The sequence below is a fragment of the Macaca thibetana genome, chromosome 4, assembly GCF_024542745.1.
Source record: "Macaca thibetana thibetana isolate TM-01 chromosome 4, ASM2454274v1, whole genome shotgun sequence".
In the NCBI taxonomy this organism is placed as follows: domain Eukaryota; kingdom Metazoa; phylum Chordata; class Mammalia; order Primates; family Cercopithecidae; genus Macaca; species Macaca thibetana.
Genome location: NC_065581.1, coordinates 76,601,967 through 76,620,115, shown reverse-complemented (window position 1 = coordinate 76,620,115; position 18,149 = coordinate 76,601,967). Strand labels below are relative to the sequence as shown.

The window sequence follows — 18,149 nt, the reverse complement described above, 5'->3', positions numbered from 1 at the left end:
ATGCTTAGGGTTCTGAGATTGCAGTGCAAAGTAAATGTGAAATTTCTCACATTTTAGCTTTTAAACTCAGGTCAATTTGCATCTTATAAAACATTTGTATTTGTTTTGATGTAACGTCTCTCAAATTTTGGAATGAAGCCACTGTTCTCAAACAATGTACCGTGATTCTCTGTCGTATCCCAGGCATACTGCCACATACCTACTGGGCTGTGCAGTCCCTGGTTTGAGATACATGGATCTAACCCAATGAAAGGAAAATAACAATACTGGAAATTTAGGTATCAGAATAAGTCAGTAGGGGATTCATTTTGGAGTTGAGGATTTTTTTTTTTTTTTGGCATATCAGGTCACCTAATGTTTGAACATCTGGATGTAGGGTTGGGTCTAAATGGCACTCATCTTTTCTTCCACTTTCTAGAAATAGATGTGGATTCTAATCCTAGTTCTACCTATGTTCTCCCAATCCTCCAATTAACTAGCTGTGAGATATTGAGCAAGTCGCTGGAGTTCTCTTTACCTCAGTTTTCTTATTTATATATTAGAGAGGTTGGTAAAGGACTCCTGTGAGAATTGAGTGAGGTACCATTTGGTGTCTAGCACATGTTTTTTCTCCTCTTATCTTGCATTCCTTTCTTCCATATGTACATAGATTGCTTTCTTCCCTCCTTTTCCAATAACTCACACCCTTCTTTAGTCATGTAAGTGCACTCTTGTCTCTTCAGTTAAAGTCTCTACTCTGGGGCCTCAGGAAAAAAAGAGGGACAGGCAGGGCTAAAAGTCAGGCTGGATTTCTGCAGTTCTGAGAGTTGCTACCTGCTCCCTCTTTCCAAATGTAAATGAGATATTTCTTGTATAGTCATTGATACCCTCCTTTCTTTCCTATTCTCCTTACACACATAGTACGAAACCCAGATATGAAAGATATACCAAAGGGAGCCAGTATGAACAATTTCAGAATTCAAGGCTTTAAAGGAGAAGTATCTGAAAGGCCCATCCAATCATGGAGAAGCCATAGATGACGTAGAGAAGGCACCAGTGACTTCCTTCAGGAATCTCCTGGCTCATCCTTCCTGTCTTGTGCCTAGCTTCTGCCTTTCCCCCCAGCCCATGGTTCAGTTCCTTTCCTCCTTATCTTCATACCCAGCTCTGGCTCTCACAAACCTACTATAGTAATTTAGGCTGGTTTCTGCTTGTACAGAAGGGAAACAAAGACAGAGGTGGATTTTGCCTTTGTGTTAAAACTCTTCTGAAAGAGTTTCTCATGGTAAACAATATAACATGGACTCAAATGTGGGATACTAAGGGCTGCAGGCCCTAAAAGAAAGAAGCTCTTTCCATACTCTGATAGGCTTACCCAAATATTATTACCTAAGTAAGGGCAGAGCAAGAATGATGTAAGACAACCTGCACAGAGAACCTTGAGACTATAGCACAGTCTCAAATATATGTGAGAACCTTGAGACTACAGCACAGTGCCTCCTTCTGAAAATTGTTTTAAAGACATATCAAAGAAAACCTAGTAGTGTCTTGAGATCCCCAGATTCAAGGCAGAGTAAAGAGGGCCAGCGTATCAGCCGACAGCCACTCACTCATCTCCTTCTTCTGCCCCCACATACTCATGTAAGGCGGAATCCCAAGGCAGAGGGGTGGCAGGGAGAATAATGACTTTTAAAAGGGCCAATATCACAGCATATGTAGCAAGTGCCTCCATTTACGGTGAACCAGGCATTTGTTAACCAGTTTTGGTCACAATAATGCAGCATAATAAGCCACCCCACTGTTCAGTGGCTTACAGTAAGAAGTATTTCTTTTCACACTCATGGGCCTGGAGATCAAATCAGGCTCTGCTGACCTAAGCTTGGGCCAGCTGGACTTGGCTTCAGGGTGCAGGTTGGGTTGAAGACTGCTCCACATTGTTGGTTCTGAGTCCTAGGAGGAAGAGGCAGTGGCTACAGGGAGCACCTTATGGCGGATCACAGGGGCTCAAGAGCTGAGCCAAACTGAGCAAGCACATTTGAAGCCTCTACATGAACCACATCTGCTAACATTTCATTGGCCAAAGCTGGTCCCACGGCCAAGCCTGAAGTCAATGAGGCTAAGAAATTATACTCTATCTCAAGAAGGAGTGTAAGTTGAGTGACTGTTTTCTGAACCATAACCCATTGTGCCACACCAGGTTTAGGCATGTGTAGTTCCCACCACTACCAATTCGTTCAACACGAGAAGCTGAGAGTTGGAGGGAAAGTTAATGGTCAGCTAGAACAAACTTCCCTCCACAACACAGGGACGCTCTCCACAACATTTCTGAGAGGTGGTGATGGAGCTTCAGCTTTAGCATGTCCACTTAGAACTTTCACTATCTTTGAGAAATAATTTTGTGAAGTTCCCATTTAGAAAAATGTCCCTTAAATAGTACATAAATCTGCTTCCTTCTTCCATTCATGGAGTTTGTATCTGGATCTGGAGCTGCACACAGACATTTGGTCCCTTGTCCAGAGGGTGGCCTTAATAAGGGTCTGCCTAAGCAGGCCATGGGCTCTGTAGTAGGCCTCACTAGGAACAGGCTCTAGAATCCAGTTCAAATCCCAGCTTCACCGCTTAGAGCTGTGCGTGTTTACCATGTATCTCCCTTTCATTCATCCATAAAATGGAGATCATAATATCCGTAATATACAGATAGTATTAGGCTTCAACAAGGTAATGCCTGGAACACACTATAATAAGGCCTGGATAAACCTTGGCTATTATACCACAGGGCTGAAAAAAACCAATTTTATTACCTCAATCTTCTTCAGACAAAATAGCCTGTGTTCTTTCTACTGTGTTGTGTACACGTTTCCTTTTCCCCATCCCCTAATTTAACACTATTTGTCAGCCGTGACTCCGTTAGGCACAAGGGACACCATCCACATTCTCCCTCACTTTCAGGAGAGCCAGCTTCTCAGTACATGCAGCCCAAAATAGTGTCAGACATTCTGCTGCCCGCACATTATTAACTCACCCAAGCAGTCCCTCTTCCCATTCCTGCCTGGCTACTTCCAAATGGATTGTTAGCAAATAGTCTCCCTTATAATGTCTTTGTACAGGAAAGTTTTTTAAAAAATTAAACGAATGTCTTTAAATGTATTTTGACTAAATTTTGCCTTTTACTTTGCCTACTTTTTATTCTTTTAATGTCTTTTTGAATCCTGGGTCTGTTGTATTTTTCTGTTTTTTTTTTTAGCCCTTGTAATTTTGATGAGTGTATATTCATGATTTTATTCAAATCACTAATAAATATGTTGAACAGGCCAAAGAATTCTGCAGGAGTCCACTCAAGTCTGTCCTCTGGGTTCTCTCATTCAATTATCAAAAATCCATTAAACATATCCTAAATACCAGACTCCTTACAAGTCAAGTTCATTGCAAGACACAGGGGACACAATGCTGAGAAAAACAGCCATGGCCCCTACCCTCATGGAGCTTCCAGTTTAGTGGGGGAAATGGATATTCATTACACTCCTAAGTGCATAATTATAACAGGCAATACATGTTTTGGAGGAAAAATAAATGATGTTGAGAGGAGAATCTGGCCTGGTCTGAGGATTCAGGGGAATTCCTTGAGCAGGTGCTGTTTGAGTTGGGAGTCAACAAGGTAAAGAGGGGACAGACAGTGCAGGCAGGGGACACAGCACAGGGAGAGGCTTAACTATGAAGCCTTGTGTGGTCACAGTGTAAGTGAAGGCCAGTATGGCTGGCCCACAGATACTCAGGGGAATGATGCCAGACAAGAGTCTTTAGTGGGGTAGCATAGTAAGATTTTCATTCTTAAAAGATAATTCAGTGTGGAGAGTGATTAGAGAGAGGCAAGAATGTTTATAGGGAGACCATTATGGAAGATATTGTAGTAATTCAGGCAAGTGATGAAAGCAGTTTGGACTAGGGTGCCAGCAGTGGAGATGGAGGGAAATTGATGGATTCAATAGGTACTTGGTAATATAATAGAACTTATTGATAGCTTAGATATGAGGAGTGAGGAGAAGAAGTATAAAGGATGACCCTTAGTTTCTCATTTTTATAACTGCATGAATGGTGGTGTCCTTGATTGTGGCAGTGAATACTGGAAGCAAAGCAGGTTTGTAGGAGGTAATGGGATAGGTTTGATTTCAGATGTGTAGTGTTTGAGTACCATTGAAACATCTAAATAAAGATTTTGAGAATAGTAACAGCAAGCACTTATGTGTCAGATGCTGTTCAAAGCACTTTGTATATATGAATTCATTTACTCTTTAACCCTATGTGGTAGGTATTATTATTAATCCCATTTTATAGAGGAGGAAACAAAGGCACAGATAAGTGAAATAATCTCCCCAGCGTTGCACTGCTGGTCAGTAGGTGTATTAGTCTGTTCTCACACAGCTGTAAAGACGTATCTGAAACTCGGTAAATTATAAAGAAAAGAGGTTTAATTAGTTCACAGTTCTGTGGGTTGTACAAGCTTCTACTTCTGGGGAAGCCTCAGGAAACTTACAATCATGGTGGAAGGCAAAGGGGAAGCAGGCACATCTTCACATGGCTGGCAGGAGAGAGAGAGAGAGAAGTGGGAGGTGCTACACACTTTGAAACAACCTGATCTCATGAGAACTCTATCACGAGAACAGCAAGGAGGAAGTCCGTCCCCATGATTCAATCACCTCCCACCAGGCCCCTCCTCCAACACTGGGAATTACAATTTGACATGAGATTTTGGCAAAAACACAGAGCCAAACTACATCTGCAGGGGATGTAAAATGCAAGTTTAGAGCTGAGAAGAAAGGTGTGGACTGAAGTTATAAATTTGAGAATCATTGCCAAGCATTAGGTATGGAGAAAATTGGTCCAGTGAGAAAGCGTAGAGTAAAAATAACTGAAAATTGGGAAAGAAAAACTATTCACAATCTGTAAATAAGGCCAAGAGAATGGTTACATGTCCTTTCAATGTCATTATGAATAATTGTCAGGCCCACTCATGAATTATTTAATTTTCTAGGAAAATATACCATTGTTTAACTTTGCTTTTTACTATTAATTAAGGGTTTTGATTCTGTGACATTCCCTTCACTTGTACATTTGTGTTTGGTAGAGACACAAATGATTTCTATCCTGTAGAAAAGAAAATCCCAAACGTTAAAGCTAATGAGAACATTAACCAGTTTTGTACCCAAATTGCAAATTTTTTTTTTTTTTTTTTTTTTTTTTTTTTGAGACGGAGTCTTGCTCTGTCACCCAGGCTGGAGTGCAGTGGCTGGATCTCAGCTCACTGCAAGCTCCGCCTCCCGGGTTTACGCCATTCTCCTGCCTCAGCCTCCCGAGTAGCTGGGACTACAGGCGCCCGCCACCTCGCCCGGCTAGTTTTTTGTATTTTTTAGTAGAGACGGGGTTTCACCGTGTTACCAAATTGCAATCTTAAGCTAACTTTCTTTTATTAAAAGGACTACATAAACCCCAGTGCCTTAAATCTTCTGGGAATCAGCTTTAGCATTTTGCTGGTTCCATCATTAGTGACTGAGTTGAATAAAACCCTTGACACATGTTTATTCTCTATTTATAAGAGAATTTATGTTTTGACTTCTGAGAATTGCTCAGTGAAAGAGTGAGCAGTGAAAGAACTGTGCCTTGAACATCTTCAGCAGTCTTTGAGACAGTCATTTTCCTGGCCACAAATCCACCCATTTCCATGCCTGCATTTCTCTTTCTTTGCATTTATCTATTCTTTAAAAAGTGTTACTGGAAAACTATTTAGTACAAGGCATTGTGTAAAGCTCAGGGCATGGGAGAGAGAAGTTGAAATGTGAAAACAATACCACTGAGATACTAATGGGCTGTGGAGGGAAACAGACAATTTGAAAGGAAACCATAATATGAAAAATGCCATCCAGGAGAAATGTTAGGAAGTATATAAGAAGGCTTGGCACTAGGCCCTGAAAGATGACAGTGACTGTGGGAAGTGGAAATGAAAAGGAAGGATAGCCGGGCACTAGCTGGGATTACAGGCACTATACAGGTGACTCATGCCTGTAATCCCAGCACTTTGGGAGGCCGAGGCGGGTGGATCTCCTGAGGTCGGGAGTTCAAGACCAGCCTGACCAACATGGAGAAACCCCGTCTCTACTAAAAATACAAAATTAGCCAGGCGTGGTGGCGCATGCCTGTAATCCCAGTTACTCGGGAGGCTGAGGCAGTAGAATCGCTTGAACCCAGGAGGAGGAGTTTGCGGTGAGCTGAGATCGCGCCATTGCACTCCTTTTTCTTCTCAAAAAGAGCGAAACTCCGTCTCAAAAAAAAAAGGAAAGGAAAGGAAAAGAAAAAAAAAGAAAAGGAAGGGTTAAAGGAATAAAACAAACAAAGGTGAGACAGAGAAAAAGAGGATATCATGGGAAATTTCTTAATGTTTTGGTGACTTTCAAATATTCTTTGCTTTGGTAGTCTCCACTCTGCCAGTTTAGATTCTGTGGGAATGAATCCTTAGCTTGTTCCTTAGCTCAGGAGCCCAAGTGGCTCACGGTGCTTCCTGCTGTTCCTCCTGAAGGCACAGAAATGATTCATGATCACAGATCTCCTGATTTGTTACCACCCTCCCCATTCTAGAACATGGAGGCATATTGCATTCAGCCTAATCCCTGCATCTGTCCCTTCACATCGTTGTGGTCATGCCATCTGCTATGGTCTGAATGTTTGTGTCCCACCAAAATTCTTATGGTGAAATCCTAATCCCTAGTGTGATGGTATTAAGAGAAGGGCCATGACAAGGTGATTAGGTCATGAGGGTGGAGCCCTCATGAAAGGGATTAGTGCCCATATAAAAGAGGCCCCAGAGGGCTGCCTTTCCCCTTCCATTATGTGAGGACACAACTAGAAGGCATCATCTATGAATCAGAAAGTGGGCCTTCAACGAACACTAAACCTACCAACACCTTGCTCTTACACTTCGAGTTTCAGAACTATGAGAAATAAATTTACGTTTTTTATAAGCTACCCAGTTTATGGTATTTTGTTACAGTAGCTAGAATAGACTAAGACAACATCCATATGAGATTTATGTGTTAAGAACTGAAGTTTATCTTAACTGTTGAAAAGGGAAATTAATAGCTATAAAAACAGAAGTAAAAAAATAGTTACATCTGGATTTCTTGGTATGTTTTTCTGAGAAGCTGCCTTTGAAACTCACACATGAAATGGACAAGCCAACCAGCCCAAAGTAGGCTTTAAAGATGATGTTCCTAAGTGAGTCTGTGCTAAATCAGCTGAGGCAGTCCTTTTTTATGCTGTGCTCAGTGCTAAAAGGCCCTTACTTTGTACCAGACATTGTGCTGGCTCCTTTCACCTGCTCATTCTTAATTCTCACAATAGCCCAGTAGGATTGTTCTTTCCATTTTACAAAAGAGCAAAGCAACTTTCATAAAAAGTATGTAGAGTGCTAAAGGTCATGGAACTGGGGTTGTAACCCAGACCTTTCAACTTAAAGTGTGCAAAAGTTGTACTTTGAAGCAATTGGGTGCCAGTGCTATTTCCTGTTTGGGCTTTTGGGCTCCACTGGTAGGTTCCTGTGCCTCCACATTCCTTGTATGCATTGGTGATTACTGGCCACATTCTTACGGTGCCAAGAGACCCTGGAGCTCCAGGCCTTTTAATATGATTTATTCCCTAGCCACAGACCAGGGCCTTTACTCTTAGGACTTCCTACTAACTCCTCAGAGTATCTTATTTAAAATCTTCATTGTAAGATGGCATCTAACTAGATTGTGCCGTTAATATAACTATGTACTTAGTCAGGTACTAGAAATAGGATTCCAATCTACAGGGGCCAGATCAGAGATCGTCCACAAAACCAAATGACCCTTTCTTTGCCTCCAGAAGGAACCTGGTGTTTTACATCTACACAGTTCATTTTGTTTCCACAAATATTTATCGAACATGTTTGTTATGTGCCAAGCACTGATCTATGCTAGAAATCACCAGGGACGCTAACATGTAGAAGATGTAGTTCCTGCCTCAAGATTATGTTTCCTAGCATCTACTAGGGAAGGTTAAACATGTGCAAAGTGCCACGAGTTGAGGGTCTGAGGACTCTGTGGTAGTCTAAACAGGAATAGCCTGTTTGGAGCACAATTTGGCAGTATCTACCGACACTTAAAATATGTATATTCATTGATTTAGAAATTTTACATCTATAAATTTATGCATAGAAAGGGTCACATACATATATGAGGATATATTTAAATGTGCATAGCAGGTTTTTTTTAACAATAGAATGTCAGAAAACAAATGTCCATCTAAATATTACATTGAAAACAACAAATTACATATTTATGTACTGACATGAATGTTTGTCCAAGTATAATCTTCATAGATAATTCTGAAACAATGTAGAGTGTGATTTTACTTATTTAAGAAATTAACTTTTATTATATGTGTGTGTACACATGCATGCATGTGTGCAAATGCCCAAAGAAAGCTCTGGGTGAACACACACAAAATTGTTGACAGGACTTGCTTCTGGAGACAGAAAAAGGAGTAGAGTTGGAGTAAAGATGGTCTTTCACTCGTCATTATACATATATCTATGTAATTTAAATTATTTTTCATTACCTTAAATATTCATTTAAATAACCAAAATGTTGCCCCATGAGAAAAGCACAATGTGCTGTAGAGCTTTGGAAAGGTGAGAGCAGGAATCCTGGAAAAATCTCACAGCAGGTGAAGACGTACATTTGGTTAGGCCACAAAAAATGGGGAGAAGGGGTTTACATAAGAGGAAATGGAGTGAGCAGAAGGTATGCCATGCATTCTGCCAAGGGCATTTTGATGGTAGTTAGCAGAGGGCTTGGATGCTCAGGGAGTCCTTAATGACCCGGCCAATTGTTGAAGCAATAGCATCTCTGAGAAACTTGCTGTGATTCTCCTTTTTGATTTGATCTTTTATGTGTTTGCCCATTGCTTGCATTACTGTAGGTGCCTGATAAGTTTGTGATAGAACAACAGCAAACATGGAGTTCTGCTTAAAACAAGAAAATAAACCTTAAAACAATTTTTTAAGTGCAACTGACTTTAGTGGTAGCTGAATTTATGCCCAATTGCCTCAAGAAGTCCATGTATAAAACAGAAAAGTTTTGTCTTTTTATAACCTGCAAAGACCAAGGGAATTGAATTATCTGCTAATTCGTCAATGCATAGTATTGTGTGCACATCTCATCATAGCATCTGCTAAACTTACTAAACTCCACTCTAATTGTCCCCCTAACTTGACTATAAATCTTTTGGTGACAAGAAAGATGTCTTTTTTCCCTTCCTTCCTTCCTTCCTTCCTTCCTTCCTTCCTTCCTTCCTTCCTTCCTTCCTTCCTTCCTTCCTTCCTTCCTTTCTCTCTCTCTCTCTCTCTCTTTCTTTCTTTCTTTCATTTTTAAATCTACTGGGTTTAGTAAACAAAATAGATGATTCAAGAAATGTTGAATAAATGAATACGCCAATAAATGAACCAATCAAGGTTGAGATGAGAATTAAATAAAGAAACAAACAAATAAAACATTGATATGGTTTGGCTATGTCCCCACCCAAATCTCAACTTGAATTGTATCTCCCAGAATTCCCACGTGCTGTGGGAGGGACCCAGGAGGAGGTAATTGCATCATGGGGGCTGATCCTTCCTGTGCTATTCTCATGATATTGAATACGTCTCACGAGATCTGATAGGTTTATCAGGGGTTTCCACTTTCACTTCTTCCTCATTTTTCTCTTAGTGTCATCATGTAAGATGTGCCTTTCACCTCCCTCCATGATTCTGAGGCCTCCCCAGCCACATGGAACTGTAAGTCCAGTTAAATCTCTTTTGTTCCTATTTTTGGATATGTCTTTATCAGTAGTGTGAAAATGAACTAATACAAATATAAGTAAGTGAAACGGGGCATGGAACTCAACTGTTCACAGCTGGGAATGCCAGACTAAGGTGCTTGGGCCTATTCTGAGGGCAGTGAGAAGTCAGTAAATAATAATATTGTGTCGGTAACAATATTACTAGAATGGGCTTGGAGGATAGAAAGAAAGAACAGTTAAGGAGCTCTTCAAATAGTCAAGAGATGGAGTAAACATGAAATTACTCAAATCAGGTCAGAGTTGATTCAGTTGGCAGAAAAAAGCATCCAAGTGAGAACAAATGGCAGGACACAACACGTTTTGATCAGCATCCAGATGGGGGAATGGTTCAGCTTTTTTCTTTAGGAAAGGGTGGGAGAGGAAAGGAGGAGAGTGCCATCAAAAGGTACGAAGGGAGAATAAACAGGTAATGGTGTGCTCAATGACAGAGATCACCCAGTTTTCTACTTCCCAGGGCAGCTTCTTTCTTTCAGATCTGTACAAACTATTGCTGATCTCTATAACTGCCTGCTCACATTTGCTTCTTCTCAAGGATACTGGTTTAAGAAAACTCTGAAATAAGGAAAGACTCTTGCTCATTTATTTTAAGATAATATAAGAAAGCAAGACTTAGGGGGAGCCTTTGTTATTTTAACAAACAATGTTGTCGATGGAAAGAAGACTGAAGAATTAGAAACATAAATGCAAGCCTGAGCTACTGAAGCACAGAAAGTTCCTGAGGTCTCTTGTACCAAATGAGCCCTTTCCTGCTGTTGCTGCTGTCTTCACTACGTATTTCAGAAAGGAAATAAAATAAAATTGGTGCCAAGTGAAATATTTACTGTTTTGACTAAAGAGGACATGAATAATTGGAAGTTCTTTATACTAATAAATTCCAGGGGCCACTTCCTGCTGTCAAGTTCCAGTGGTAGCATTTGGCAAAATCATGCATGAAGCTCTGGTGGCATACTACGGGGTCACCCAAAGAGAAATCCTGGAAAACCCAAGGGAATAAAGGGAAGGAAGAGATACTTGGTGGGCCTGCTTCAGTCAAAGGCCTTTGACAGACCAACAGAAAACATTCCCTTTAAAACAAGGAAATAAACTTTAAGAAAAAAAATTTAATGCAAGTGACTTTAGGGTTAACTGAATTCATACTCATTTTTTTCCTCAAAGAATCCAGGTATTAAAACAGGAAAATATTTTCTTTTTATCACCTAAAAAGGCACATTGTTCATGTCCTACTTAGTTCAAAGTGGAAAATGGGATAAGTATAATTATCAAGTAATAGGGTAAACTTTTCAGACAAGCATTAGAATCTAAGCAGCCAGAATTTAATGGACTAGCCAGATGAGGGCTCCTCCTTTGGGCCACTCAATCCACTTCTCCTGGCCTAATTCCAGGAATGGGGCCATTGCTCAGATTGGGATGGAACATTCTCTGTAGGAAATGACTCAAGAGTCAATTTACCAGACATGCCAGAAAGCAGCCCTGTAGCTTTACTATCCCACTATATGTTTTCTTTGGTTGATACACTATTAATTTTTGTGAGGATCACTATGATTTTCTTGGGAAAGCTCTGGTACTGTTTCTATAGGGCAAAGGGGCAGGGGAAAAAAGGAAAGCAGCATTTAGTTGTTGATTCAACAAAATAGATGCTAGATAAAATGCTAAATATTGGGACAATATGACAAGCAAATGACATGTTCTAAAGGACCCAGCTGAGGTCCCTTGTATGTGATTTCTCTGTATTGTGGTAAATTCAGAGGAGGAACAGCAGTGAGTCAGCCTCTAAGAAGCAGACCCTCTGCTTTTGTATCTGTGCATTTAACATAGCAGGCCCAAGACTGCTCTCCTTATAAAGGCCTACTTGCAAGATTGGCCCTTTGCTGGCATCTGGAAACTTATATTTTGAGAGTGTTCCCATTACTCCCTAACTGATAAGGGTGTTTTAATGAGGCTCAATTGCTTGTACAAACAATGTAATTTATGCAGAACACCTGCTTTCTTTCTAGGAGTCTGGAATTTTGGTATGTGTGACAGAGGGTGCCTAAATGACCAGTGTCCAATACAAACATTGGATATTAAGTCTCTAATGAGCTTCTCGGATAGACAACATTTCCCATGTGTTGTTATATCTTGTTGCTGGAAGAATTAAGCATGTCCTGTGCATCTCCATTGGGAAATGACTCTTGGAAGCATGTGCCTGGCTTCCTCCAGATTTCACTCATATGCCTTTTTCCCTTTGCTCATTTTGCTTCATAACCTTTTTGGTAATAAGTTATAGCCATGAATACAACTGTATGCTGAGTCCCTTGAATTCTTCCAGTCAATCACCACACCTGGAGGCGGTCTTTGGGGATTCACTACTCCATCTTTACTGTACCCTATAATTATAGTCAAGTCCCTCAAATAAGTGCTATTTTCAGAAGCTCATTCAATGGGACTTTCTAAAGGCAAAGAGTATCAGGGTGAATTTCAAAATAGAGAAAAGAAAATGAAGTTTATCCAGACCTCACTAACTCTTGGAGTTTAGTATGTATGTAAAGCTTTCATTGCTTTTGTGTTTTCTTTAGTATTATTTATTATGAGTGTAGTTAAAGTTTGCTGTGTGTTTTTTGTAGTGTCATCTCCTGTGTTTCTTATATTCAGAAGATGACAACTAAAGTTCATGCATCTCAATAATTACTATCAAAATTGTGTTTGTCCAGGTGTTGAGTTCTCCAATATCCAGTTGGAGCACTATTCAATGGCACTTCAGTTGCTGAGTTTATCATTAAAACTCCTTTCAGAGTTATTTTCCCTCATCTTAAATGAAATTTCATTTGTGAATCTCTGCATCTTTATTTTTAACAATAGAGACATCTACAATGTAGTTATGTGCTTCTTCTAGAAATGAAGTATATATGTGTGTGTAGTTGTGTGCACATATATCTATGGGTACACAAGTACATGAAGAGAGGGGAACTCTTCATGTTGTTTTAGCTGGTTATTTTTGCTTTATTTCTTTTCTTTAACCTACAGACATGTCTTTCTTTTCTACATCTTATTGGTTCTACTATGCCTTCAGATGCAAATATGAGCCCTTTCAAGAGGCCCTGAAAGTTTTTGAGCAGGAGGCAGGAAAAGAGAGATCATTATTTGCATTACCTTCAGAGCACTAAGCACTTTTGATGACTCTTTTTGGCAATAAACATGGCAGATACTGGTGGTTAGTACACCCTATAGCCAAACACTTTCTTCCTCCTCCTTTGCTAATAGAATTTGATTTGAAGTAAATGGCAACATACTAAGCTCTAGGAAGGTAATCATGATTGGTCCAAGTTGCTTCCCTTCTCCAGTGGTTGTTCAGGGATCGTCATGTGCCCCAGTTTTGGTGAATATATCATAAGGGAAGTCTGCTGGAGGCTTCTAGGAAAGGCTTTCCTTTCCCTCAAGATGCATAAGAAGAGAAAGCTCTTTTACTTCCCTCCCTCCTTTTCTGTTTTAAACAAAATCAGGCAAGGACTTGATTTATGGAGGTGAAGCAGCTTCCTAGTGACCATGAAATTACAAATCTGAGAATGAAAGCTAACATCTCATAACAATATAATGAAAAAATGGAAAGAGTCTGGGCCTTTAATGACTTCATTGAACCACCACACTAATCCTGGGGCTACCCTTCTGGACTTTTTTTTTTTTTTCACTTTCATAAATGTCCTCATCATTTAAGCCTGTAGGTTAGGTTTTCTCTTTCTTGTCTCTGAATACATCTTAATACAATCACAAATGCAGTTTGACTCAAAATAATATAACATTGATAGGATACTGTGGATCTCTGTCTAGCTCTGCTGTTTATGTCCTAGGCACCCATCCCCCAGCTGCTGGGAATATGGGCTGTTGACGGCTCAAGTTGTGATATGGAATTGCTTCTCGCAAGGATACAGACCCAAGCAGGGGGTGGCTGATGTGCAGATAAAGCCCTAACCCTCTCCCCTCAATTTGAGACAACTCTGAAGGGCTATCTATAGGAGAATGGCTATGCCATGACATCCTGATGACTTTTTATGTATCCGTATAGTGAAGCCTTGAACCATAGCTTATCTGAGTCTTGGAGAAATGCCTTGTGGTCCTCCCAGAACAAGAGAGGATGGGAGGCCTGTAAGGAGCTACTATGAGGCCATCTCCCACTTGCCTCCCTAGCTCCCTCGGGAAACTGTTTTGAGTTGGTTGCTTATTGCCTCCTAGGTTCTGATGGAGTGTGGGGCTTTCTACCCCATTCCCCCCAAAGCAGGGCTGCAGGTGATAAAGCCACTTTGCTGCAATCTAGAATTGGTTTCTCAGCAACTGGGTATCCCACAGCGCATGTGTCAGTCATCCAGCCCCTGTCATTTCAGTGCCATCCTTTGTGATGCGTAGGACAAGGGTTGTGGGGACTGGAACCTTGGGCTTCTTCTTCTTTTTGTTATCTATGTAGGAAATAAAGTGTCTAGATCTAAGTGGCTCATTGAATCTTTACCAACAGCATCATCAGCTTTTGGCCTTTGGCCCTGTCTTATATGTTTGAACTTGACACCCCTCATAGTTCCCAAGGTTTCTGAAGGATTGGCTGAGGCCTCAGGGACAACTGCATTGCAGGCCAGCTTTTCTCTATGCCCAATGTACCTTCCTCTCTTCCCTACACATGTTTCTCCCAAGAACATTTCCCAGTGAGCCAGCACACAACTCTCTTATTGTCTGTTTCCAAACCTAAGGTAATTGGTCCTAGCAGTGGCCTTAGAAAGCAGACTGTAAAATAAGTATTTAAAGATGGATTATTCACCCACCAGCTGGCAAGCAGGACCTCATCACTTGTGGTGGACAGACCTCTGACATGCTGTAAAGGTGCAGTTGTTAGAATTTTCACCAATGGTGAACTGAGATGGGTGTTCACAGAAAATGTGTACTGGATGAAGCAACATTGCTGGTGCTTGAGAGATAAGGAGGAAATTTTAACTAAAAGACTGGCATTGGGTGGCTGTTGCTAACTGCTATTGATTTGTCAAAGATAGTTCGTGACAGGATCAGTGTGATTAATCATCAATTCAAGGCAAATTATGAAAGCCAGAGGGCCTCCTTACCAAACCCTAATCTTCTATATCTAGAGGGCAAATCTAGAGGAAGACCAAGCCCAGGAATGAATTACATTAGCAAAGCTTCAGAGCAAGTTGAAATCTTAGCCTCAGCAAATCTCCCATGCCAAAGCCAAGGCCTTAATGAGGCAGGACTGCCACCCTGAGATCTGGGGCTATCTGGGTAAATGCACTTGAGATCTTGAAATGCCAGACTACCCTGAACTCACTGGGCTTGCAGAGTGGTTCCTTTTTGGAAGATAGTGATACTCCTTCTCATGCCTTGGGCAATAAACCTTACAAAGTTTCAGGGACCTGTCAGGGAAGTTTTAGGAGTGTAGTGATCTGGGCCATGCCAGAATATCTCCTCCAAAGTAAAGAAAAAGTTATTGGATCTTTTCCTTCCTATGACCAAGAGAGATGCACAGCTCTTGGCAGGCTTCATCAGTTCTGGGGGCAACATATTTAGAACTTAAGAATACTGTCTTGACCTAATTACCAAGTGACATGAAAGGCTACTGGCTCCAAATGGGGCCCAAAGCAAGCCAACCCAAGACACAGCCCTGCTGCTTCAGCCATGTAATTTGGCAGACCTTTAGGTACTGTAAGTATCTGCAGTGGGAAAAGATGCCAGATGAAGTTGACAGTAATCCCTATTCATAGGTCGGGTAGGCTCAGTAGCATCACTGTTGGATGAAAGTGGTACATCTGTAATTGGGCATTAGCGGGGCCACAGGACATTAGTAAGCTGCACAAACGGAGACTATGCCATTCAGCACGGTGGTCCTGACACCTCTGCAGCAGCCCACACCTATGCCTGCAAGAGGGATCTTGAAAAATGCTTATAACTGAGTGTGTTATGGGCTGAGTTGTGCTCCAATCCCCCATTCATATGTTGAAATCCTAACCCTTAGTACCTCAGAATGTGACTGTTATTTGTAGATAGGGTCTTTAAAGATGTAATTAGGTTTAAATGAGGTCATTGAGGTGGACCCTAATTCAGTATGACTTGTGTCCTTATAAGAAGAGGGGTTTAGGACGCAGACCTAGACAGAGGAACGACGTGTGAAGACACAGCAAGAACGCAGACTTCTGTAAAGCAGACATCTACGTATTTATTTGTTTATTTGTTAATACATATGTAAACATACGAGGAGGGAGGCCTCAGAGGAAACCAAACCTGCCAACAGCTTGACCTTGGACTTCTAGCCTCCAGAATTATGAGAAAATAAATTACTGGTTTTTTAGCCACGCAGTCTGCAGTATTTTGTTACAGCAGCCCTGGCAACCAGCACAGAGTGAAAAGGAGAATAATACGGCAGGAGCTGGAACAGAACACAGGAGTCAGGGCATTTTTGTCAAATTTTATGGACAAGTTTTAAGCATATTTCTTTGCTAAAAGAAGAGTAGAGCAGGCCTAGACTCCAAGGCCAGGGTGGTTTTTAAAATATTATCTCAGGGCTTCATCTCATATGTTTCTGGTTCTTGACTTGGCAAGAAATTGATCATATTAATTTGACTATGGCAATGCAGTTGTAACTGCCTGATGGGTTCTTCCTGTCCGCTGTACATAAAATCAACTCACCAAGACCATGGCATTAAGTAAAGAAAGAGTTTAATTGATGTGAGGTGGGAGACTGAGTTATTACTCAAATCAATTTCCCCAAAGGCTTGGAGGTTAGGGGTTTTTCAAAGATAATTTGGTAGGCAGGGGGATAGGGTAGGGGGCATGCTGATTGGTTGGGTCAGAGGTGAAATTATAGGGAATCAAAGTTGTCCTCTTGTGCTGAGTCAGTTCTTGGGTAGGGGCCACAGGACCAGGTGGCAGGTCCTGGTGGAGCCATCAGTTGTCAGAAATGCAAAAACCCTTGAAAAGGCGTCTCAAAGACCAGTCTTAGGGTCTACGATAGTAATGTTATCTCCAAAAGTAATTGGGAAAATTGCAAATCTTATGACCTCCAGAATAATGGCTGGTACTTATTTAGAATTCAAGCCCCTCTCATCCTCCTAACTTGGCGGCCTTTCATTAGTTTTACAAGAACAGCTTAGTTTTTGGGAAGGGTTATTATTATTTAAACTGTAAACTAAATTTCTCCCAAAGTTAGCTTGGCCCATGCCCAGAAATAAGCAGACAGTCAATCTGTGAGCCTGGAGGCAAGATAGAGTCAACCATGTCACATTTCTCTTATTGTCATAATTTTGCAAAGACTATTTCACAGTAAGCATTTGTTCATCAGGAGAAGGTGGCTTTTTTAATCTTGAAAAAATCAGTCCAATCAAAGGGTGGATTCACCGTTGAATTGGTAGAGAGGACCTAGTGGCCTAAGGTAAAGAAAAATTTTCATAACCAAACTCATTTAATAACAGTAAGTGTGTTGGCCGGGCACAGTGGTGCACACCTGTAATCCCAGCACTTTGAGAGGCCAAGGCGGGCAGATCACATGGTGAAACCCTGTCTCTACTGAAAATACAAAAAATCAACTGGGCGTGGTGGCACGTGCCTGTAGTTCCGGCTAATCAGGAGGCTGAGGCAGGAGAATCACTTGAACCCGGGAGGTGGCGGTTGCAGTGAGTCGAGATTGCACCACTGCACTCCAGCCTGAGCGACAGAGTGAGACTCTGTCTCAAAAAAATAAAAAAGAGTAAATGTGTTAATTAAACATTTTTATCATATTTAAATCCACTGAAATTTTTCAGGTTTCCAATTCATTTTGTGTTGAGCAAGCAAAATCATTTTTACTTTAATATTTAATCAACATTATTTTAACTTTAATTTTCTTTGAGTTAAGTAGATTCTATCCATGCAGCAGCATATGGCTTATTTTCATAAATGGGCCACATTAGAATCCACTCTCAATCTAGCTCAGTTCAGATCTACAGACAAAAAAATCACTTTCAAAATAAGCATTGAAATATGTTTAGGATATTAGGATTTCCCAGTTCAGTGATTTTCACTGTGGCTTCTATACGTTCTAAGCTTCAAATTATATTATACTACCTTGTTTCATTTTGATTTTGTTTTCTGTTTGTTTTGCTTTTAAATTATGCAAAGCGTGACACATATATGTTGAATACATTCAGCACAAGAACCCACACTTCTAATGCCCTGTATATATTCTATTCACATGAAGAATTTTGAGTATTTTTAATTTTTATTTTAATACATATGTAAAGAGGAAAATAATTTATATT

General features: G+C 40.7%; 1 protein-coding gene across 19 annotated transcripts in view; it reads left to right on the top strand.

Annotated features, from left to right (window-relative positions):
• Positions 1 to 18,149, top strand: part of HMGN3 (high mobility group nucleosomal binding domain 3) — a 1,231,743-nt gene that overhangs the window by 1,031,949 nt on the left and 181,645 nt on the right. Inside the window, exon 1 of one of the 19 annotated variants that reach the window (XM_050789663.1) lies at positions 13,804 to 13,807. The exons of the other annotated variants lie outside the window; for them this stretch is intronic. The gene's annotated coding sequence lies outside the window, so the exon portion shown is untranslated. Of the gene's footprint in view, positions 1 to 13,803; positions 13,808 to 18,149 lie in introns of those variants that run through there. 19 annotated transcript variants of the gene reach the window in all.